The following is a 23998-nucleotide window of genomic DNA, read 5'->3' on the forward strand; positions in this document are numbered from 1 at the left end:
CCAACTGTGGTTCGAGTCCCGGACCTGGTGGCTTGCTTTCTCACTTTCTCTCTCTCAATCTGGTCAAATTTAAACAAACAAACAAACAAGTAAACAAATAAAGTTAAATAAAAATAATTCAAAAAAAAAAAAGAAAAGAAAAAGAAAACTACAAATAGAACCAGCTTCATGGCCTTGTGCTTTACAGTAGCTAGATTTCCCATGACTGACCATGCAGTTTGAACCTGGACTTGGTTGTTTGAGAGACATGAGTGCGTGTAGGTGCACTCAATCCCTTCTCCATCTCTGCCTCCTTTCAGGATTTTAGACATGCACACACATGTGTTTCTCAGGTCACCAGGTCCAGGGCTCAAACTGTATGTTCAGCCCATGTGGGATCTGGCTGCCTTAACTACTAGGCCACAGTGGTTAAAAGAATAGGATTTTATTTCGGAGAGGTTTTTGCTATAGGGCGCGTGCACTCGCCAGCCAGCCAGAGAGAGACAGAGAGATAGAAAGCGAGAAATCACCCCCCAAGGGCGATGGCCATGCCACAATCCCTTCTCCTCCATTCTCCTCTCAGGATCTTGGGCACGCATGCACATGCGCCCGGCGTGAGTTTAAGCCACTGGGTCTGGGACTCGAACCACGGTCGACTACGTGGGAGTCCAGCGACATAGCCATTATGCTAACTGCGGGTCCTAAGAATAGAATATTTTAAAGAAATTTTAAATTATGTTTTTATTTTTGAAGATGTAAGACATGCATTTATTTCCAAATGGAAATTGTCAAATATATATTCAGAGGCTTCCTGCCATCTCTTTCTGCTCTACCTTTCCTTTCCTTGCCCTTACGTGACCACTTTTGGTTTTGCTTGTTTTTCAGTTTTATTTATTTGTTTCTCCCATGAGAGAGAGGGGGAGACACAGAGAAAGAAGTGACCCCAACAGGGTCCCCAGCGTTAGCCAGTCCTGGGTTGTGGGCATACACGTGCCCAGCATACTCAGGGAGGTCTCAGGACATGAACCCAGCACCTTCTCATTTGACTGAGTCTCACAGAGCATCTCACTCTATGCTACACCACCATGTGTCCCCTACTTTTGTTTTTATTTATACTTGCGCTGTTTGTTTGGAACACATTTAGAAATATATTTTTAACTCTCCCCATCCCTTAGAAAAATGGCTAGCATTCTACACTTTGCTTTTTTACCAGCACCTCCTGGAGGTCACTTCATGGCTTTGGAGATGTCTTTGTTTTCTTTTCCAGCTGCTCAGTGTTTCTTTGTGTGGCTGCTCCAGGATCCTAATGATGGTGCCAAGGTGCTTTCCAATCTCTCAGTAGCGCAAATAATGCCCTAATTAATCACCTGGCCTGCAGGTCATTTCAGCTTGAGATGACTGGGTCGACAGATAATGCATATTAAGTCACAGTTTTGAATTAATCTTTTCTTGTGTCATAGTGATCTTTTTTCAGTTGAATTTCTTGACTTTAGTGTGTTTATATTCAGATCATTTGTTAGTCACAGCAATTTTCTGTGTTTTCTAACCATTTTTTTTTTTGAGAGGTTTTTCGCTATAGGATGTGTGCACTCACCAGACAGAGAGAGACATAGAGACAGAAAGCGAGAAATCACCCCCCCCATGGGGGATGGTCATGCCGCAGTCCCTTCTCCTCCATTCTCCTCCCGGGATCTTGGGCACGCACGCACACGTGCCCGGCGTGAGTTTTAAGCCACCGGGTCCGGGACACGAACCGCGGTCGACTACATGGGAGTCCAGCAACATAGCCCATTATGCTAACTGCTGGTTCCCAGCATTTTGAATAGGTATTGAGCATTATATTAAACAATCAGGGACCAGCAGCTGGTGTAATGGCTATGTCGCTGGACTCCCATGTAGTCGACAGTGGTTTGCATCCCGGACCTGGTGGCTGAAACTCATGCTAGGCGTGTGTGCGTGCATGCCCAAAATCCTGAGAGGAGAATGGAAGAGAGAAGGGATTGTGGCATGGTCATCCCCCCTGTCTTTCTAGTGAGCTCACGCACCCTATAGCAAAAACCTCTAAAAAATGAAAATAAAATTAATAAAAATAAATTAAAGGGTGCTAAGCTATGCAAATGTCCCATTCAGGGTAAAGTAAAAAAGTTTGTGGTATAAATGGATCAGACGTGTTGCACTGAATTACTCAGATATGTTACACTAATGAGAACAAAATAACCTTGACACATTGCTGGCAAGTTGAAAGAAATTTGATATGTTCTCTGCCACACAGGAAGAGTTACATCAGGGTAACAGAATATCATTATTGAGCCTAGAAAGGGTCAGGAATACACTGTACTTGGACAGATTTTGCCTCCCACTGGGACCAGAGGAGAAACCTCAGTGACTATTCAGGTTGAACCAATTCAGAGATTTGGAAACTATCTAGAAGATCAGACTGGAAAATCAGAGACCACCATTGAAGAACTCAGGATGTGACAAATTCCATTGGGATGTGCATTTGGTGAAGACTGGCCCCTTTAGTAAACACCATTTAGCTCCTATACAAAGCAAAAAAGCAAGTAGGAATCACAGGGAACTCCAGTAGGATTACCAGAAAAAAAAAAATAAATAAAGAGTGGAATGTCACTTTGATTTCTTCTACACTTTCTTTTCTCTTTCTACAGATAGAGTTGCGGTGATTATTCCAGGAAATAAAATAGAAAATGCAAATGCTGGTTTTTGGTTCAATAACAGAAACTGTTCTGATTAAGTTTTTGTAGAGGGACTAGCAGTTGGCATAATGGTTATGTCGTTGGACTCACACGTAGTTGACGGTGGTTCCAGTACCAGACCCGGTGGCTTAAACTCACGCCGGGCATATGTGCATGCGTGCCCAAGATCCCGAGAAGAGAATGGAGGAGAAGGGATTGCGGCATGGCCATCCACCCTGGGGGGGGGTGTGTGATTTCTCACTTTCTATCTCTCTGTCTCTCTCTGTCTTTCTGGCGAGTGCATGCTCCCTATAGCAAAAACCTTTCCAAAAAAAAAAAAAAGTTTTTGTAGAATGGGGCCAGACAGTGGCACAGTGATAAAATGGGGTGCTCTGCAAGGCAATCCCTCAGGGAAAAGTTACTTGATCAGGTCCGGAGACCTCCCTGAGTACACAGGATATGTGATTTTCATGATTCAGAGTTGGCTGAAGTTGGGATGGATGGCTGTCTCAAGTCCCTGCGGGAAGTATTGTCTCTCTCTCTCTCTCACTTATGAAAGAAATGAATAAATAAACTTTGAAAAATAGTATTTGTTAAGTTTTATGATTAAGCTTCAGGAAGGGAGTTCACTGCAGAGAGGGTAAACTATAGCCCATGGGCAAAATATATTCACTATTTTTTTTGTTGTTGTTAATAAAATATTATTAGAACACAGCCTCATCATTCATGTATGCAGTATCTCTGGTCACTTTCAAGTTACTGCAGAGGAGTTGAATAGCTGTAACAGAGACCTTATGGCCTGCAAAGCTGAACACATTTACAATTGCTTCTGTAGATTAGACATTTGCCAGCTCCTTGATGCCTTAGTCTTCTGGTATATAGTGACTTGATACAACTTCTTCCAAGATAGGTGCCAGAGTTCTTATGTTTCTTTACTAAAACCATTTATATATGACTATAGATGGATTTTAAAGCTGTATAACTGACCCATTTTCTTCTAGAGTCTGAATTTTCTTGGATTTGCCATTACATAGATTTTTAATGTGAAAACTATATTTTGAAGTATGTTTTTACTTTGAACATGTGTCTTCCTCATTGTTACCTAAAAATACTTCAGAGGTGATGAACAAACAAGCAGCCATCTCCTGTAGCCTGATCTCAGTCCTCAAGATGCCACAAAAGTGAGAGGGTGATAGGTACATCTGAAAATGTAATACAAAATCTTTGATTACTCATTTGGAAAGGCAGGAATGGCCAGTATGTGTATGCATTTGAAGACTAGGATAGGAGAGGACCTAGAGAAATGGATGACAGGTCCTAAACAAAGGAGTTTAGGTTGGACTTCTTTATTTTCTGGTGTTGTCCTGGAGGAAAATCCATACCTTTCCTCTTGCTTACAGGCCAGACCACCAGGGCCAGCAGAGTCAGGGAATCCTAGGAGGATCAAGAGCAACAGCAATGGTACTGGTAGGCTGGTGGAATTCCAAGTAGATCTTTTTCCTTCTTTTTCATATTTGCCATATTCCACAATCATGTGTGATGGAAATACGGTTAGAGAAGAAGTTTCAGAAAATAGCAGGGACTAGGGACAGGGATACCACTGGATACATCTGGGTAGAGTCACTTGCAACAAAGAGGACAAGTTGAGAGTATAGTGAAAGCTGCTGGCTTCTCAAATCTCTTTTCCCAGCCAGTGCATCTATCAATCAGTTATTCTAATACTGAATGATAACAACTCCTGATATAATATCCCTCTTCTCAAGAATTTCTCTCAGCAGGATCTGTCTACCTGGGAAACACCAGCTAACTCTCCTTCCTACATGCAGGTATAAATGGTTGGCTCCTTGTTTCAAGGTCAATCTAACCCTGTGGTTCAGTTTATGCACTAATTTTTCCCAAGGGAGCAGACTGAAAGTCATTTTCAGCTGAGATTTCATTCTTGCTTTGACTTTTTCCCTATGTGTCCAGTGTCACTACTCAGAATTTATTTAACTGTAATGAAAATGCTCATGCAAAGACCTTTCTGAAGATGTTTCCCATGCTTATGTTTACAATACATCAAAACTAGAACTACTGAAACTGGTGAGTGCATAAAAACCTGGTAAACCTGTATAATTGAGTGCTACTCTTCAACAAAAAGAACCACACTGCTAGTATGTATAACAGCATGGGTGCATCTCAAATTTATATTGGTAAGTGGAAGAAGCCAGTCTCAAAGGCTACATGTTATGACTTAATTATATGACATTCTGGAAAGGCAAAACTCTAAGACAACAGATGATGGGTTGCTGGGAGTTGTTGATTACAGAGGTTTGAGTTGAAGAGTTGTTGATTATGGAGCAGCACGAGGGAATTTTTGTGGAGATGGAAATGTTTTATACTTAGATTGTGGTTATACAACTTTCTATGTCTATCAAAACTCACAGAATTATTCACTAAAATGTTTATATATCATTGCATAGAAGTCCTACCTTAATTGAAACATGTTAAAACGTCAACAGAAGACAGAAAATAATGAAAGAAATAAAATAATTTTTTTTTAGATCAAAAGAAAGACAGAACATCTCAGATTAGAGCAGGCTCCATGGTGCAGCAATAATGTGCTATTCAGGAAGAGGCCAAATCTCACATGGAGACTTCAGTTCAAATCCCAGCCTGACCAGTCTGAAACACACCAGGCATGCACGTGAGTGCCCAAGATCTGATGGGCTGGAGGCCTGGAGGAAGGGGATGGCAGAGGAGAGTGTGGGAGGGAAGGAACACAGAAAAGGAAATTTGGGGAAAAAATAGAGAGTAAGACATTTTTGGGACACAGATATGTTTTATTGTCTATTGATGAGGATGTGTATAGTATTCTCAACTGGGCTGGACTGAGGTGTATATCATGCTGGGTAAAGTCTCTTTACAGTCTAAATGATGTATAGCAAGTGAATGCATAAATAATAATAATAATAAATAAAATAATTATTTATTTAATCTTATTTATTACTATTATTGTACAGCTTGACCAGAGGGAGACAGAGAGAGAGAGAAAAAACAAGCCGCTAGGTCCAAGACTTAAACTGCAGTCAGCCATGTGGAAGTTCAGTGCCTTAACCTCTATACCACCTGCCAGCCCCACAAACCAGAATTTTTAAAGGGACATGTCAGAAATTGTTTAATATTTAAAGTGATAGGTTTTCCTTAGCCCCTGGCATCTCTCCATTTTACTGGAGCTACCAAAAGGAAACATCAGAAATTATTTATCCAGGGACCAGCAGTTAGTGTAATGGCTATGTCGCTAGACTCCCATGTAGTCGACCGTGGTTCAAATCCCGGACCCGGTGGCTTAAACTCACACTGGGCATGTGTGCGTGCATGCCCAAGATCCCGAGAGGAGAATGGAGGAGAAGGGATTGCGGCGAGGCCATCCCCCCCTGGGGGGTGATTTCTCGCATTCTGTCGCTCTCTGTCTGGCTGGCGAGTGCATGTGCCCTATAGCCAAAACCTCCCCCCCCAATTTTTTTTTTTATCCATATAGCTTTACAAGTGAAAGAAAGCCTAAATAATATTATAAATCACACATGCACAAGAGGAGTTATCAATTCTATTAAGTAGATCATGATCTAGAAAAGCAATAAGCTAAAGATTTGGGGAAGAAAAATTTACCATATTATCATTGATCTAATAAGAATCACTGACTCATTAAAAATATAGGTAAAAATCTGCAATTCTCAGGATTTTTAGCAGCTATGACCTTTTGCTAGATTTTGTGAATGGATTCAACTCATTTTATTGTTTTAGGCTGGAGAAGACAAATTCTGATAAATTATGCTTAACAGTTTTTCTTTCTTCTTTTTCTTTTTTCTTTTGACCACATCTTCTAAACATGGCATTGTCCAAATATACATGCTTTTTTTTTTTTTTTTGAGAGGTTTTTGCTATAGGGTGCGTGTGCTCACCAGACAGACAGAAAGCGAGAAATCATCCCCCGGGGGGATGGTCATGCTGCAATACCTTCTCCTCCATTCTCCTCTCAGGATCTTGGGCACGCACGTACACGCCCCCAGCGTGAGTTTAAGCCACCGGGTCCGGGACTAGAACCGTGATCAACTACATGGGAGTCCAGCGACATAGTCATTATGGTCACTGCTGGTCCCCACATATAAATACTTTTAATCTCAGTCCTTTAAGAGACTTTGCTCAGTATACATATTGCAAATATTTGTCATTTATAAAATATTGTCTCTGCCTTCTCTTTCCCATCCTTTTCTCTTGCACTATCATTAATATTGATTTTGGCATAGTGTATGGATTACACATTATCTTTATTTGAGGCAGTTGACTTATTTGAGGGAGACAATTCACATTGATGAATGGATGTTATATTCATATATTTGATATATACAATTCATAAAGGTTTGCCTTGCTTTATGATTCAGATTTACTGGGGACACAGGATATCCTAATGACTACTAAATTTTAAAATGTATGATTCAGGGCTACCAAGTGTCATGGAGGTTCAAATGCTGGATCTCACCTGGCCAGCTACATGGCTCAACTCCTAGAACTTGCAGCTTGAAAAATACACCAGGTACATGTGTGTACATACCCAAAATCCCATGAGGAGAAGGGAGAAGAGCTTGCTGTAGCCATCCCTTCTGCAGGGTGATTTCTCACTTTCCCTCTTTCTCTCTGTCTCTCTCCAGTGAGCACATGCTCCCTATACCAAACAACAAACAAAACAAAACAAAACAAAGAATTATGATTCTTCTTATTTTTCTTGAGCCCCTCCCTCTCACCCCCAACATATAACATATAACAGACACAGGAATGGAAAATGTTCTGCTGAGGATGATGTATATGGTGATATCTTAGACTTGATCGACATGTAATGTATAAGTGCTTTGAAAAACCAAACTGCACACTGTAAAAATGGACTGTGATTAAACATAAAATAAATAAATGTTTTAAAATAAAAATTTATGATTCAGTTCTCTCTCTTAAATTCAAAACCCATGATTTCTTTATTCTATATCTGTATGTCTTTTAAGCATTTCGCAGTCAATGCATGGCTTTATTTATTGTGTTTCTTCCTATGGAGGTACTTTATCTTCATTTTCATAGTTTATTTAATGGAATCATCACCAGTCGTGCTCAAATTAGAAAGTAGGCATCATTCCAGAAGTTTATATAGTGTGGGGTCAGAGAGAGAAAGTGGCCTTGGGTGTGAGATAGGAATGGGTAGAATCCTTACAATGTAATTTTCTAAATGAGTAAGTAAATCTATTTTGCAAATCTGAAAAATCAAAACAAGAACAGATTTTCTCAATTTGTTCTGAGCGATATGTGAGCCAATGTGTGCAGGGTGCTATGTGCATAACAATAATTTTCAAAATGGCTTCTATCTTCTCCCTATCAACATTAGCTACAACATTTGTACTTCTTTATATTATGACCTTGGAAATTATTTTTCTTCTCTCTTCTTCCTAATACTTTCCTGGCTATGTTTCTCACAGATTATTTCACTAACCACTACCTTGTGTTCTTGAGTGCAAACTGCACTGCATGCATGTTCAGTCTATCCTCCACACTGCAGGAAACGATGGCTAGAAACTGCAGTCCTGATTTTTAGCACCATGACTCTAAAATCCATGACTGTTTGCAAAAATAAAGATAACACACAACCTTAGTAAGTATGCTAAAAAAAAAGTATCTCCTGCTCTTAATGGGAATGAAAATTGACATTTTTTTTTCCAGAAAAAAAAATTTTTATGCACCAAAAACCTTTAAATAATACTTCTTGACCCTACAGTGCAAGTTACATGTACTTTTTCTGAATTGAAAGAGGTAAATGTGCTCTGAATTTCTGCTGAAGCTTTGAGAGTAAATTTCTAAACACTTACTTAACAAATGATTAATATATTAGATTTAAAAAAAACAAGAATAGAAAATAATAGCAATGATGGGAAAGAAAACTAACTACCTTTACTAGTGGCAAGAATAGAAAACGGTAACCACATACCACAAAATCAAGGAAATGTCTGCTATGTCTACGGCACATCTAGTTAACCGGCTCACCTCCAATTGGCTGCCTCTCACTTCAGATCAATAACACTACAAAGCTATTAGAAACCAAGCTGCAGTATAAAGCATGCGATCCAACCACATGAATCTTTGCTGACAGAATATAAGGTAGGTTTCATTTTCTTCTTTATGTTTTCTCCATTCTCAAATTTCCATCGGTGAACAGAAACTAATTTAATAAACAGACGAACAAAGGAAACAGAAACAATAAAAATCTTAGGGTGGCTTCTCAATACACTTAATAAAATGTACAAACTGTTATTCTCTCCTCCTTATTTCTAATCCAGCTGTGCTGAAATACATAAAAGTCTTCCAAAATATGTTATGTTCTTTTTCCCTTCCACAGTGTTGCAATTACTTTCTTCTGCAACTGTCAAGGGAATTCCTTATAATTATGTTTTGCTCAGCTCAGAGTTTACATTCTTTATGAAATAAGCTGAGATATCTCTAGGCATGAGTATACATTTCCACTCTTGTGATCCCATTTTACTCTGTCGACACCTCAGTTGTGATACTTAGCCACACTGGTGTATGGTTGATCTACACCTCTTTCCTGTACCATGGGATCTCTATGACTCTTGAGGTTGTGTCATTTTCAACTCTGTGTGGAATTCAATAAATGTTGAATCAACACATAAGAATTGAGGTATTAATAATATTGTGCTTTGTTTAATTTCTTCACTGGGTTGAATGGGGAAATTTCTCACAATATGGCCTGGGAGATATCTTTTGAGTATTTTTCTAACGTTTTTTTTTTTTCTTTTAATGTTTGTCATTATATATTCATCTCAAATGAATAAGTGTCTAATTATACTTTATTCATTTCACTTTTATTTTACATTTATTATTTCAGAACATGGAGGTCATGTTTGCTTGGCATAGGTAATAAGTTGCATTTGTGTAAATCTACATAAACTACACAGTACAACATTTTATTCCATCAAAAGTAAAAGTCACTAGAGTTACTAATTGTATTATTTATCAGATGTATATTTAAAAGACTTTTAAATACATTATACAGAGGTGGCATACATATAGGCTCAAGGAAACAGCCTGATTACTTTCATTTTTCTCTGTGTTTTTTTTCCTCCAATATAAATTCTCCTTCCTGTCACTAACTTTGGTTTTTAGATTTTAGCAGATTTTTAAAGAGTTGGCTTTTAAATTTTAGTAGATTAGATTTATGGAAATTGGAAATATGTTCGTGTACAAAATGTTTTGTTAAAAGATTTTTATGCTGATATTTAGTGAATTTTAACTTATTTACTCTAACATAAACCACTAAGTTCTTTCCAGAACCTCATTTAAACCCAACGATTTAGAGGGGAAAAAAAGAAGCAAAACAAATGTTTAATTATAAGAAATAAGTTAATTTCAAAAATAAAGGATTAAACATTTTTGTTACATAAGAGAAAGGGGTACAAAAGAAGGACGGGGATAAAAAAATAGAGATTTTTTTTGAGTCTTGTCATGTGAAGATCCTCCTGTCCCAGATTCTCAGCTGGCTAGGATTACCCATAGCCATACCCAGAATGTTTAAGTTGGTCTGAAATGCAAAACTAGACCTTCATCTGTCTCCAGCATGGGCTATAACAATTGTTTTCCTTTCTTTTTTTAATGAACCCATTAAGTTTGTCCTTTCAATTATTTATAGTAGTAAACATTTTTAATCATTTTCTATCTCTTTGACAATTGAGAAAGATCTAGATTTTCATACATTGGTGAGCCCTGTCAAATAGTTTTAGGTTTGTATTTTTTTTTATCCAGCAATAGGTAATAATACTCATAAATCATATTTTCTTGGATTCTTATCTAAATTTGCCATGAAACAACTGGAAATATGGCAAAATTTTTCTTGAGACATTCAACAGTTTACTCTTAAACCGCAGATGAGATCTAATGCTGATGTCCAGCTGGATGGCAGAGGAGTGAAGGAAATGGGGGACAAGAAGAAGGAGGAACAGACGGAAGAGGTATTAAGTAGAGGCCAACTACCATTCACTCAAGATGCAATTGTACATTTTGATTGAGTCCTGTTTTATCAAAACTTTTTTTAATTTTTAAATTATGATTCATGGTGCTCTTTGTGAATTACTGGAATGATTACATGCTAAATACAAATAACACAAAAGGCATTTCTAGTTTTCGTAATTTCTGGTTTGGCAGTTTGTGGCTTTTTCAGGGTAGGAGATCAAGGAGAAACCAAATTTCTACATACATTTTTTTTCCCAAATTATGTTTTACACAGTCATAGAACCTTGAATTTGCTATTCAGACTACTTGAGAAATACAACTGAGAGTATGTGTGTGTGTATTATGGGCTTGTAAAGAAAAATTAAGCAGTACTATATGTTCTGCTTTTTATGGGGGGTGGGGTCTGAGATTGGAGATATAGATTCAACAAAATAGGATACTTTTCTCTAGGTTAGATGATTCTACTTAAATATTTTATCTATAGTTCTTTTTAGACTTGTATATAGCTTAGTAAACCATACATATATTCTGTAACATGTATAAAGCAAATCTTGCTAAAGTGATTGATTTTAGACTGTATTTTTTCTCATGTGCTTCCTGAAGCAATAAGTTAAATATTATATGCTGAGGGCATGTCATAATCTGATCTGGTGACTCAGGTCTTGGCAGTGGCCCTGTAAACAGAGCTATTATATTTAAAGGTAGCAAGTGGCTAGATACCTCCTTGACAGCACAAAATAAAAACTAACTTTTAGAATTTCAAAAACGGGGAATTTGTGAAAGTTTGGTTCCTGAACCTTTGATTTTTCTTATAAGATTTTTTTCATTAGAAAAGAAAAAAAACCTAAACTTCAAAATCAAATTTACATTATATTTGGAAAGCAAATGCCCAGCACAGTAGTCACACATAATCCTTCTCAATTCAGCCCTGTCTACCAAGTATTCTGTGATATACCATCTGCTAGCAAAGATCAGGCTCTTTTTCTTCCTTCAAAGTCTTTCTCAAGATAATCCTGTGGTGTGGTTGCTCTTTTGTAATCTCTACTGATTACAGTGCTGAGCTGGAAAAGTCCAGGTTATTTTATGTTATAAATTCTTCCCTATATCTTCTCTAATCCTCTCTGCCAGGCACAACTATTTATGGGCTAGGCCATCTTTATAAGAGCTTCCGTTTGATATATATTTTGTTTCACAAGTCTATCTTCTTAATTAAATAAAAAATTAATTGTATATGCTTATTTTCCTATATTTTAGGTTCTTCCAGAATAATAAAAGTATATTTAAATATTATTTTTTAACAGTGGAGGGGGTCCTATTGCCAGGGTATAGTTTAACATGATAAAATAATATAATTGAAATTTAAGCATATCATCATCTTTATTGCAAGAACTCATTCTAGATCATTTATTTTATATTTCATGATTTTAAGTAGTTTCTCCTGAATTGACAAAATCCCCAAATAAAGTAATTATAGTTATTAATTGGACTAGAAATCACATAAGCTACTAGGAAACATATTAGTTTCCTACTCTGGTTGATTAGGGTTTGAACCTTATCTCTGCCAGTTACAAATGGTGTGAAATTCAGCAAATCTTTTGTGGACCATAGTTTCTTACCAGCTTAACTTGTTTTATTGCATCATGCTTTGTGTTTTTTACGAATTGAAGGTTTGTGGCAACCCTGTTTTGAGCAAGAATATTGGCACCATTTTTTCAACAATGTGTGCTCAGTTTGTGTTTTCGTGTCACCTTTCGGTAAATTCCACAATATTTCAAATATTTTAATTAATATATTTTATGGTGAGCTGTGATCAGTGAACTTCAACTTACTATTATAATTGTTTTGAAGAACCATGAACTATGCCCATATAAGACAGCAAACTAAATGAATATTTTATGTTTTCTGACTGCTCTACAGACCTATCATTCTTCCATCGCTCACGCTCTCCTCAGGGCTTCCTATTCCCCGAAACAAAACTATGTTGAAATTCAGCCAATTAATAATCCTAGAAGAGCCTCTACATATTCAACTATAAAGAAAAGTCTCACATCTCTCATTTTATACCAAAAGCAAGAAACCATTAAGCTTAGTGAGAAAGGAATGTCAAAAACTGAGGTAGGCTGAAAGGTATGCTTCTTGCCCCAGTTAGCTAAGTTGTGAATGCAAAGTAAAAATTCTTGAAGGAAATAAAAGTGCCATTCCAATGGAGACACACAAATGGTAAGAAAGTGAAATAGCCTTAGGGTTGCTATGGAGAAAATTTCAGGGGCCTGAATAGATCTGCCTACTATAACCTAATTATATTAAAGACTAATCCAGAACAAGACCCTTTTGAAGGCTGAGAGAAGTAAAGAAGCTGCAGAAAAAATGTCTGAAGCTAGCAGAGGTTGGTTAATGAGGCTTAACAGACGCCATTTCTGTAACATGAATGTAAGGTGAAGCTACAAGAGCTCATGTAGAAGTTGTGGCAAATTATCCAGAAGCTCTATCTAAGATAAATGATGAAGTTGACTACACTGGAAAACAGATGCTCGATTTAGACAAAAATAAACTTAGATTGGAAGGAGGTACCATCTAAGACTTTCATAGCTAGAGACAAGTCAATTCCTGCTTCAAAGGATAAGTAGACTCTCTTCTTATTATGTTTTCCAACTTTACTCATTATTATTATTGTTGTTAATATTGTTATGTTAATTTGATTAGAGGGAGACAGAAAGAGAGAGAGAGGAAAAGTGAGAAAGTGAGCCACCAGGTCCGAGACTTGACAATAGTCAGCCATGTGGGAGCCCATCACCTTTAACCACAATGCCACCTGCTGCCCCCCCTTTTTTTTTCCTAGAGAGAGATTTTTTTGCTATCGGGCATATGCATTTGCTAGAGAGATAGAAACAGAGAAACAGAAAGCAAGAAATCACCCCAACTCCCAGGGGAAAGCTATGCTGCAATCTCCTCTTCTGCATTCCCCTCCTGCGATTTTGGGCATGGATGCCCACGTGTCTGGTGTGAGTTTTAAGCAGCTGGGTCCAGGACTAGAACCACGGTCAACTACATGGGAGTCCAGCAACTTAACCATTTTGCCATCTGCTGGTCCCAAGTGGACTCTCTTAGGAGCTAATGCAGCTGGTGACTCTAAGTTGAAGCCCATGTTCATTTATCTTTCCACAAAATTCCAGGACCTTTAAGAATGATGCTGAACATATTCTGTCTGGTTCTATAAGTAGAACAACATAGCCTAATTGACAAAATACCTGTTTATGACATGTTTTAGTAAATATTTCAAGCCCCCTCTTGAGAGCTAAGGCTGAGGGAGAAAAAAGATTCATTTAAAAATATTACTGTTCATGGGACCAGCAGTTAGCATAATGACTAAGTCGCTGGACTCTCACATAGTCAACCGCAGTTCGAGTCCCGGACCCGGTGGCTTAAACTCACACTGGGCGCATGTGCGTGTGTGCCCAAGATCCTGAGAGGAAAATGGAGGAGAAGGGATCGCGGTGTGGCCATCCCCCCTGGGGGGTGATTTCTCACTTTCTGTCTCTCTGTCTCTCTCTGCCTTTCTGGCAAGCACACATGCCCTATAGAAAAACCTCTCAAAAAAAAAAATTACTGTTCATTGATCATGCACCTAGTCACCAAAAGCTCTGAGAGTGATTTACAAGGCGATAAATATTGTATTCCTAACTGCTAGTACAACATTGATTCTATAGCCTGCAGATCAAGACACATTATCTTAAAAATACATTTTGTAAGACTGTAATTGCCACAGACAGAGTCTTTGATAAATCTGGGAAAAGTCAATAGGAAAGCTTCTAGAAAAGATTTACCATTCTAGATGCCATTAAGACCATTTTGATTCATGGGAGGAGGTCAAAATACTAACACTGACTGGAATTTGGAAAAAGTTGATTTTCACCCTAGTGGGTAACTTTGAAAGTTCAAGATTTCAGTGAACGAAGTCACTGCAGATGTGGTAAAATAGCAAGAGAACTAGAATTAGAAGTGAATCCTAAAGACATGATGGAATTGCTGCAATCCCATGATAAAACTTGAATGTATGAGGAGTTGATTCTTATGGATGGGCAAAGAAAGTGATTTTGTGAGAAGTAAACTACTTCTGGCAAAATGTCATGAACATTGTGGAAATAACAATGGATTTTGGGCATGCACTTACACACACCCTGAGTGTTTTTTAACTGACCAGGTCAAGGACTCAAACTGCACAGTAGACCGTGTGGGATCCAGTCACCTTAACCTTCACACCATCACTGGCTCTTGTAAATATTATTTATTCTTCAAATTTTCACTTACTTATTTAAGCATTCATTGATAATTTTTATATTTAAGTGAATTTAATTTCAATTTTATTATAGTAGTTAAATATGGTGATTTTCTAACCATACTATTCCTTCCAGATTTATTGGTTGGCATTCTGCTTAAAGAAAAAAACAACCCACACTCCATTTATTTATTGAGTATAGATCAAAGAAATGTAAAGAACATAAATGTTTAAAATTAAGTTTTAAATTTGTGGAGGGCATGTAAATATATTTATCTGTCACTCCAAATCATAAGTTAAGCATATTGCATGAACAAATATTATAGGTGAGTGTTCCATAGAGTTATTCAGAGGAAAAAAATGTCACTTTTTATGTCTTGATCTATAACAAAACAGAGAGCAGGACCATGGTTGTGACATCAATAGTCCAGTAGAAGAAGGTAGGCAGAGCCAGAGTAACCATGAAGATATTAACCTCAGGAAATTCTCATATATCTTCATGAAGACACTAGATTTTTTTTAACAATGGCAAAACAGCTGAATTTTATTTTATTATTATTATTATTATTATTATTATTTTTGTTTTTTGGAGAGGTTTTTGCTATAGAACGCGTGCACTCACCAGAAAGACAGAGAGAGACAGAGAGATAGAAAGTGAGAAATCATCCCCCAGGGGGCATGGCCACACCGCAATCCCTTCTCCTCCATTCTCCGCTTGGGATCTTGGGCACGCACATACATGCACCCAGCATGAGTATAAGCCACTGGGTCTGGCAATCGAATTGCAGTCAACTACATGGGAGTTCAGTGACATAGCCATTATGCTAACTGCTGATCCCAAATTTAATTTTTTAATTATTTTTTATTTTATACAGTTTATTACTATACATCACTTTGCTTGTAAATTGAATTTACCCAACATGAATACACTTCATACCAGTCCAGTTGAGGATACTAAATATACTATCATCAACTGATAATGACTCACTGTGTCCCATAAATAGAGGACACCAGATTTTTTTTTTTTAATAGAACTTGGACAAAGTGCTTGAATCTTGGATTTAGAATAAGAAGGCATGAATTCCATGGGGTCATACTGTGACTGAGAAGTGGCCATGTAACATATCATTGCAATTCATGTGTGGGATGAGGGGATGAGTCGAGTAGGTTGTATCTAGCTGTCCCACAGGGAACTGTTTAACAGCAGGTGGTTGTACAAAATAGATGTCTGCATCAATCACATTGAAGGATTGGGAGGTGAAAATTGCATCAAGAGTGAAAATTGCATAAAGAGTGACTGAGGTCTGCTTCTGATATAACAAAGTCCAACTTATATTCAAAAGAGATGAGGCAACATACATTTATTAAGACTTGTTAACGGATGGGAAGTGTTGAGCTGCATTGTGAAATCCTTGGTTCTTTGGGTCCAGATCACTAAAATTAGAGCACAAAATGAAACTGCAACCACGAATGAAGTAGGTAGAAAAAAAGATTTAATAGAAAGAAAGTACACCCAAAAAGGTTGTTGGGCAGGCAGATTGCCAGATGGCAACCGTGCTTGCTACTAGTTAACTGTTATTTTATTACTAGAGGTCATGAATATTCATTAGTGGGAGGCCCCTTACACTGCCTATGTCCTTCCTTTAAATTTGAATCCATACGTTCTCTCCTGCACCTGCCACCTTCCTCACAGGTAAAGAATGAGGAACTTGATCACCTAATTGCGCATGATGCCCAATGCGAGCCAGGTTGTCCCAATCAGATTGCCCAGTTAGTCCATTGCCCTAATAGGAATTGGGGCATTGACCAAAAGGCTTGCTTAGGTCCTTTTGATAAGAGAAAAATCTACGAATCATCCCTGTGTACTTCCCTCAGGCCTCAAGGAAGGAAGATGGCAAATTGCCTCGCCCTCCTGGCGCCTGGAGCTAGATGAGCCTTTCGCTTTTCTCTTAGGGCTGCCCGCTCATGGCTAACTTCCTACCACAGACTCCCTGTGGTACTGTCATAGGATGGGAGTGTTGAGCTGTGTCACTGTGTAAAATCCTTGGTTCTTTGGGTCTAGATCACTAAAATTAGAGACCTGTTTCTAGGCCCAAAATAAAGTCACAATAAAAGAAACAATAATTTAATAGGAAAGAAAGATTTTAGAAAAGAAGTATACCCAAAGACTTTTGGGCGGGCAGGTTGCTAGGTAGCAACTGTATTTGGAAACGGTTAGGTGTTATTTTTATTACCAGAGGTGATAATGAATATTTAACAGTGGGAGGGAGGTCTGCCTCACAATCCCATTTCTGTGATATTTTTAAAGAAAATTTATTTAATTCCATTTGTTATTGTCATTATTATTTAAATTTGACCAGACAGCGACAGAGAGAGAAAGGGAAAGCGAGAAAGGAAGCCAGGAGGTTCAGGACTTACCGCAATCAACCATGTGGGAATCCAGCGCCCTTAACCACCATGCCACCTGCTGGCCCTGTGATATGTTTTAATGTTTTTTTTTTTTTCATTTTTAATTTTATCTATGAGTGTTCTCTTTTTTCCTTAGCTAGTCTTTCTAGGATCATGATATCTAATTTCTATTCATTTGTAGAATTTCTAATGTTTTCCTTGTTATTTATTTTTAGTTTTATTCCTTTATGATCTTTTCTTTTTGAGAGGTTTTTGCTATAGGGCGCATGCACTCGCCAGAGAGACAGAAAGTGACAAATCACCGCCCAGGGGGGATGGCCACGCCACAATCCCTTCTCCTCAATTCTCCTCTCAGAATCCGGCACGCACGCACATGTGCCTGGCATGAGTTTAAGCCACCGAGTCCCGGACTTCAACTGCAGTTGGCTACATGGGAGTTCAGCGACATAGCCATTATGTTAACTGCTGATCCCCCCCTTTATGATCTTAAAGATACTTGATGCAATTTCTATCTTCAATTCGGTAAGACTTGTTTAAGCCTAACACTTGTCTATCCTGAAGAATGTTCCATGTGCAGTTGAGAAGAATGTGTATTCTGCAGCTGTTGGATGAAATGTTCTGTCAATGTCTATTAGGTCTATTGGGTCTATGGGGCAATTTGAGGTCACTGTTTCTCTGTTGATTTTCTGTTTTGTTGATTTGTTATTGAAAGAGGGGTGCTAAAGTCTCCTATTTTTGTGGTATTTCATCTATTTCTCCCTAATAACACTTGCTTTAAGTACTGGGGTGTTCTGGTGTTGAGTGTATATTATATATATTTATAATTTTTATATACTCCTGTTGAATTGACCCATTTATCATTATATAGTGGCTTTATCTCATCAAATCTTTGACTATGCTCCTGTAATTTATATATAATAATTTTTAGCAACACAACTTGGTTTATATGGATTCATATTGCCAGTCAAATCAATCGTTAGACCCACTCCCAGTTGCTAAAACTAACAGATTAGATCAGAATCTCTGTTAAACACACTCAAATTGATACATTTAAATTCACATTTAAATTCTTCCTTTTTACCTATCGCCGATATTTATGCATATATAAATTTTCAAGGTCCTGTGGTGCTTTGATGTATAGTCCTTTTCTTCATGGGTGCTTCAATTGGAGCATGCATTTATGTATTCATCATATATATATGTAGTGTGTGTGTGTGACATTTTAGCTGAAGTGATTAGGAAATTTCACACTGAGAGAATGAGAATTTTGTATAAAAATAAAGAGAGAGAGAGAGAGAGAGAAATAGTCATGCTTATATCTAAGATAATAGCAGTCCTAGCTGAGGAAACATCAAGTGCAAAGGCCTTGAATCAAATGTGTGTCTGGCAAATTTGTGGAACGTTTAATGGGTCAATGTGCCTTAAGAAGAAAGGATGAGAAGAAGATAATAGGTCATTAGGTCAGAAAATAACCAGATCATATAAATGCTTTGTGGAACCTGCTAAAGAATAGCTTATATTTAGTTGTTATATTTAGCTTACATTACTTTATAAGCTAAGATCTTTGACTTATTAGTTTGAGAATGAATGTCATAGGAAAGTTTTGAGTAGAGGAATGGCACAATATAATTTATATGTATCAGGATCATTCTGGCTACTCTCCTGTTTGGACAGTAGATATGGGAGAGGTGGTAAAGTTGACCAAGCTCAAGACTGTGGAGACCATTAGGAGATATTTTATGTCCTGGACTGACATGGTGACTGAGAAGGTGGTCAGAAGGTTAGATTCTGGATATATATTGAAAATAGAGCTAACAAGAATTCACATGCAGGATGTATCAGACAGAGAGGAGTCAAAAATGATTCCAAAAGTTTTGACTGAGCAACTAAAAAAATAATAATGATATATTTATTTACTGAGAAGGGGAAGGGTATATGAAGAGATGGTTTGGAAGGGTGATTAAGAACTGATTTTGAGTGCTCGCTTTGGCAGCACATATACTAAAATTGGAACGATGCAGAGATTAGCATGGCCCCTGCTCAAGGATGACATGCAAATTCGTGAAGCGTTCCATATTTTTAAGTCTGAAGCAACTGCTTAAAAAAAAAACAACTGATTTTGATATGTTAGATTTGAGATGGCTAGTGGACTTTTTAAGAAACTAAGGATGAGTCTGGGTACGTGGGTTTCCATTTCATCATACAGTGTATAAACGCAGAGGATTGGACAGGACCTGTGAGTGCACATAGAGAAGGAAAGAATACTAGAAACGGAGCTATGAGACATTCCAATTCTGTATCCAAAGGCTAAGGAAATGAGAAGAAGCTGTAATGGTATCATAATGCCCTAAGTCAAGAGAAGTTTATTTCAGCTGACTCTAATTACACAGTTGAATAGGGGCAAAATGGGATTCATTGTGAGAATTGGCTTTTTCTCACGAGGGGATTTCTTCAGATTAGGATGAAGCAGCAATTTCAAACAAGAAAAGAATGGCCTTATGACAGGAAGATCTTAAGTGTGATTCCATAGACAAAGTTCAGTGGGTGATTAGAGTTTCAAAGTACATGTGGAACTCCAAATACTCCCACATATATCTATTTCAATTTTCTAGCTCATTTAATCCTGATCATACTTTCAGTTATATGACCTAGGGAAATTTACTTATCTGTACTTCAGTTCCTAATATGTAAAATAGGGAAGATAACAATACTTATTTAATAGGGTTCTTCTGAATATTAAATACGAGAAGACAACTTTAGCACTTAACTAGTGCCTTGAATGTAGCATTTTCTAAGTATTGGGTCATGAGTTTCATTATGAGACTTGGCAATACTGGGAATACAAGAAATCTTCCAGAATAATAATTCACAGGATAAATTTTAGGCCACTTTAGCCTTTCCACTGCCTGAGCTAAGGAATAATACTGAGTGATTTTAGAAAGTCCCTGGGTTTCTAGATGTTTTTTATTTGAGCCAAGAATTTAGACTTTTAAGCTTTCAGTGTTTCATCTTCTGTTTAAATTGTGTTTTTACAGTGGATTAAGAATATAACTTTTTCCTTATATTGGTAGCGAAAGTTTATTATTTTAATAATTGGCCACCACAGAAAGATGTAAGAAGGTGAATATAAAGTAAAAGCTCTTTAGCCCAAGGTAACATTAACATTTTAGTGAATATTCTCTTATAAATCTCTGTATACATGTAGTTCTGTGGGCCTGCTTCTCTCCAGAAGACTGAAGAACTCTAAGCTCTAGGACACTCAACTTCAGTTTCAAAGATACTCAACTTAAGGTTCGAAGTTCTCTTTTAGCACAAGAGCAATTAAGTCTTACATTCACTTTCTCCATTAGATGATAGAAGAGCAGAAGCTAGGTTTGTACTCTGCAATTTTCTGAGTTCCTGCTTAAAGAAAAAGAAGATGGTGGTTAACTTTTGTTTGAGAGAAGAAACCTATAACCTTATTCTTGTCTCTCTCTTTCAGAAATCTCATTATCTTTAATAAAGTGCATATAGAAAGTGGCCATTGATTAACCCTTCTTACACTCCAGACTTTGTATTATTCTTCATGTCTTTCATGTATCTCATGGGCTGGACAGCTGGTCTCACAAAGCCTTGCCCCAGGAAATGCTTCATTCTAGAAGACAACAAGTGATGCAGAATCTCATTCATAATAATTGTTCTTACTTATGAAATTTTCTTACCATTTCTTGGAAATTTGACCTCTTTGTTAATGACTCCTTTCTAGTATGACGACTAATGATAAAAGAAATCACTAAAGATAGACTATGAGAAACGCTATTTCAACAGTATGTTTTCAGACAAAGACATACTCATTGGTAAACTTGACATATAATTTAGAGTTAGAGAATATTTCATAAAGTAATGTTTGAATGATTGCAAAACTATGCTTTGTGTGAAAGAAGATGAAAAGAGTGTACATTCGATGACTTGAGTCTGTTCTGTACATACACTTTTTCTATATTTTAAAATACAAACTGCTTTTACTCTAATCAAATTGATAATCTATGTTATAATATTTTATTTTTTAAAATATTGCTGTAAGGCACATATACTTGTAGGACAGAGACAGAGAGAAAGAAAGTGAGAAAGCATCTCCCCCCACCCCCAACCAGGGGGATAGCCATGCTGCAATTCTTTCTCCTCTATTCTCTCCAGATTTGGGGCATGCATTCACAAACACCAGCTGTGTTTTTCAAGCCATTGGGTCTGAGATTTGAATTTTGTAGTTGGCCATAACCACCTTAACCACCATGCCACTATCTGGCCCTATTACATTATTTTTAAGGGCAATTTGAGTTTGTAAATTGATGAATATAATGGTGCAAAAGTTTATACTTTCCAATGACTGCCTTGCATTCTTCCTCCACTAACTGCCTTTTACATCTAGTTTCCTCTTACATCTTTAATGAGGATATTAAGCCTGAATTGCACAAAATTTGATATACAGAGGAACTTCAAAAATGTCATGGAAGAGCCAGCAGGTGCTGTAGTGGTTAAGGTGCTGGATTTCCACATGGCTGACTGCAGTTTGATTCCTGAACTTGGTGGTTTGAAAATCATGCCGGGTGAGTGTGCACGTATGCTCAAAATTCTAAGAGGAGAATGAAGAAGGAATTGCTGCATGGCCATCCCGTTGGGGGAGTACTGATTTCTCACTTTCCCTTTACCATCTGTCTTTGGCGAGTGCACTTATACTATGGCAAAAAAAAAAAAAAAAAAAAAACTTAAAAAAAGGTAAAAGAAACAGTTAATGAAAAAAATGGAATTAAAGTCAGATTTTAGTGCAAAAATTTTTTAAAACCATGCATAATTTTCTCATTATATTCATTTTCTGTGAAAAGAAAGAAGGCTAAATGACATGATGATTCACTCTGTGTGAATAAGGTTTGAAATATCAGTATAAGATTCAAGTTGACAGTAGTGACTTTATTTCAGGAAAATGACATGATCTGCCCTGTTAAACTAATATTGCTTGTATAATTTTCATTTATAAATTTCTTTTGATCTCATGATTTTTTAAAGCTATAATAATCAGCTTTTCTCTTGTTTCATACTTATCTATCTTTAAATTAGTGCAGTACATTTGAGATTTCTTTTTCAAACAGGACAATATATTATCCATTTTAGAGAAACACTACTTTTCCCTGTATTTCACTAATAAACTTGCATATTTATTTTTATTCTTTCATTAATCAATATATAAGAGATACTTTCTTGATAACTTTTATTATTGCAAAAATAGGGGTGAAAAGCCTCTTTTTTAAAAAATTATTGCTACTTCTGAGAAACTCCTCTTGGGAGGCAGTCTGTGGAATAGTTCAGAATTCAAGTTTTGGATTCAGACAGCTGTACAATCTTGGGAAATGAATTTAGACTTTGGTTTCATTATTTGGAAATGGAATGAATAATTCTTAAATCATTAGGTTGCATAGCAACATCACAAATAAAATCGAGAACATAATTGATGTTTGACAAATGGATGTTAGATATTGCTATTAATTTTGGAATTATATATTATGAGAGCATGGGTATTATCTGAAGAGAGAGGGATGCTTGTGGTTTATAAATATTTATTAGGTGATAAGTATTTCAATTCCTCTGAGTTAAAAGAATTACTCAAAGGCTGCTGATCACTGAGGAAGGGTTCCTAAAGGATAATACATAAGATAATGCATAAAACAATAAGTTCTAATGCTAAGGCTGAATCACTTGAGTCAACTGAGGGCCTACAGCAGGCATATCTGATTCACGGCTTCTCTGATTATTTTCCCCTTTCTCCTTCCTTCTTACCCTCTCTCTCTTTGAAAAGCCATGAGAACCCCACTACACAAGCTTTTGTCTTTGTTTCCTTCTCAGAAATTCATATAACTTTTTAATGATATATTTAGACTAGTAGAATAGTAAATTAAGTCATTTCCACAGTCTGTTCTGTTCTCCAAGTTTTTGTAACAAAATTTGAAAATTATTTTGCCCATTATTAAATTATTATTGTGCCCATTCACATAAAGACAGTTTACTCTGATCCTGGGTATTCAAAAAGGGACTCTAAGTCCTTTATGCCTGTGAATTCCCAGATCCATCCTTCATCCATGTCTTGACTCTGTCACGTGACCATAAGGAGTATAAGCTTATGATTTACATTGTACCTTAGAATAAACTGAGAGGTTTTTTTTCATTGTTTTTCTTTGTTTTTGTTTTTGTTTTGTTTTTCATTTTTTCTTTGTTTTTGTTTCATTTTTTTGCCATAGGAGAGAGAGAGGGAAAGCGAGAAACCACCCTGGGGAATGGTCGTACCACAATCCTTTCTCCTCCATTCTCCTCCTGGGACTCTGGGCAGTGTGCACATGCGCCCAACATGATTTTCAAGCTGTCAGGTCAGGGGCAAGAACCACTGTTAGCCATGTAGGAATCTAATGCCTTAACTTCACTGCCACCTTCTGGCCCTTAACCTGAGAGTTTTTTTTATTTACTTTTCTTCTTTTTTAAAAAATTAATTTATTTATTTTACATTATTTCACTGAACATCATCACAGCATACTAAATGCCATTTCCCATCCAGAATACACTGTAAAGTGGCTTA

The 23998-nt window shown here is 37.1% G+C and overlaps 1 non-coding gene across 1 annotated transcript; it reads left to right on the top strand.

The window, feature by feature from the left end:
• The first annotated feature begins 19374 nt into the window (after nucleotides 1-19374).
• Nucleotides 19375-19478, top strand: LOC114007460 (U6 spliceosomal RNA). The gene has a single exon (XR_003549080.1). It is a non-coding gene; the product is annotated as a U6 spliceosomal RNA (small nuclear RNA).
• The last annotated feature ends 4520 nt before the right edge of the window (nucleotides 19479-23998 follow it).

Source organism: Tupaia chinensis, unplaced genomic scaffold (genome assembly GCF_000334495.1).
Source record: "Tupaia chinensis unplaced genomic scaffold, TupChi_1.0 Scaffold000179_1, whole genome shotgun sequence".
Taxonomy (NCBI): Eukaryota; Metazoa; Chordata; class Mammalia; order Scandentia; family Tupaiidae; genus Tupaia; species Tupaia belangeri.